The sequence below is a fragment of the Atta cephalotes genome (assembly GCF_000143395.1).
Source record: "Atta cephalotes unplaced genomic scaffold scaffold00022, whole genome shotgun sequence".
Classification (NCBI taxonomy): Eukaryota; Metazoa; Arthropoda; class Insecta; order Hymenoptera; family Formicidae; genus Atta; species Atta cephalotes.
The window spans coordinates 3,501,947-3,504,254 of record NW_012130086.1 but is presented as its reverse complement, the minus strand read 5'-3'; positions in this window follow the sequence as shown (position 1 = coordinate 3,504,254).

Below are 2,308 nucleotides of genomic sequence, written 5' to 3'. Positions count from 1 at the left end.
TATCCATAGTCAAAATCTTTCTATAGGAAATTCAATATCGGAACTGTTCAAAGTCGACAGTTCAAAGTGGAATATTTTATCATTTGAAAATGAAATAAATTTATACTGTCACACTTATTATATATCAACAATAAAACGTTACATTTTCCAATTTGCGTACTATTGAACAACATAATTAAACTATTAAAACTAAAATTTTAATGATGTATAGTGTATTTATTTCAGATATGCAGAAAGTTAAATTAATTTTAATATTTTTTTTAATATGCTTAGAAATTCCATCTTTGTTAATTTTAACTTAAATATTAATTTTAACTTAACCATTTTGCTTTTAATAGTGTACATTTATTAAAATAATTCCTTTATTTTTATTTTTTATATAAGTGGGCCGGAAAAAAAATTAGCGAAGTTTTTTCACAAGTCTGGGAATGTATCAAAAATGAAAAAGAAACAAATTTATTTGCATTTTTCACATATAAAGAAATAAAGGCGTAGAAATGCAGAAAATATATATGTAGAAAATATAGTATCTAAACGAACTGACATAATTGATTGGTGGAAGTATAATGTTATAAGATTATCGATATTAGCAGCAATAACTGGACAGTATCTTGCTATTCCTGCAACACAAGCGAGTGATTGCTTTTTGAGGCTGGTAACATTGTTGCAACCACGTGAAATAAATACCGAAGTAAAAACGAAGTAAAAAATTAAGATCAGAAATCATCGAAAAGTTATACTTTCTACACTTCAATTTAAAATAAAACAATTTTTCTATTTTCAATAAATTGATTTTTTTTCTTTATAAACTCTTGCATTGAATTTTTTGATACATATGGAAACGTTTCTAAACTTAAAAATTCAGGAACGATCAGAAAAATATTGTCCCGAATTGAATATCAAATTCCAATTAGAATTTCAGGTTTCCGAATCAAAAATTTTATCCTGAAATTCGGATATTCACACATTCCTAGTAAATATATGTAATATATGCTATATATATATAATAAAATTAAAAATCCTGCATATAATAATGAATATATTAACCTGGAAAATAATGTAACTCTGAATTCCAAAGTACAAGATTATCCGAATTCGAACGAAATTTGATCGATAATATGACCGTAAGCCAAGAGTAAGAGAACCCGATTGAGATGAAAATATTTAGACTTGATGGATCCTCTACGAGGAATGAAATTTGATTGCGAAAATCAGTGTGATAATTTGCGCATCCTTCTCATCGACTGAATTCTTTATAACTTCCATTTTCTTGTAAATTGCATTATGTAATATAATTTAAAGCGAAAAATAGTTGTCATCAAAGCTACACAGTTGGAAAAAATGTTTGGAATTTGCGATCATTAAGAAATGAAATTACACGGGTGTTTATTTGTCATAGAAATGTACTTGTGAATTTATTTCTTGATAAAGAGCCGTACAAACTTCTAACGTGAAATAAAATCCATTCCATATCACTTTTTGCATCAAGTTCAAAATAAATTGTTAAAAAAAAAAAATTTATATCGTTACATATAATAGAAGCAAATTTCAAGCAGGCATATCGAAAATATTTAATGTTGTTAATGAAAATGAAGTTATAAGTAATGAAGTTTAAGTTAGTTAATTTAAATAAGTATTTAAATTTAACGTTAATTTATATTAAATTTTACGCAAATCTACATAAAATTTTAGTAAAAAATGTACTAATCTTAGTAAAATTTTATGAAAAACACTAAAAAACACTAAATTTCATGTACATGTACATAAATATACTTTTCAGTTGCAGGTACATTAAATTTAATTTAGTATCATAAAATTGAATTTAATTTATGTAATTCAAAGTTATTAAATTTGATGATATTTTGAATAATGTTATGTTAATTTTACCTCGTAAATAACTGTTTTATTTATACAACATTTCATTTACACAACATTTTATTCGAAGTAGTCCTCTTAGGCAGATGCATACATTTGCCAACATTTGTTAGTATTTGGAAGTATTATTGTGGGAACTAGAAAAGTTTTCGTGTTTTCATTTCGGTTATGTCCGAGCGCACGGTCAGAGGCACTGTAAAAAAAATAGGGATCGAGGATCGATCCTATATCTGCGTGACATGTTCGTGCGTATATACGAACAAGAAATCATTATCGCGTTGTTAGGAGTTAGGCGAGTTAGGAGAGAAGCGTTTCCGGATTTAGGATTGGGAAAATCAGCGTAAAGTCCACACAGTGCTCCATGCAATACTCCATGTAATGAATAACTATTGCTAATTAGTATACACTTTATAAAGTATAGTGTGATGCGAGT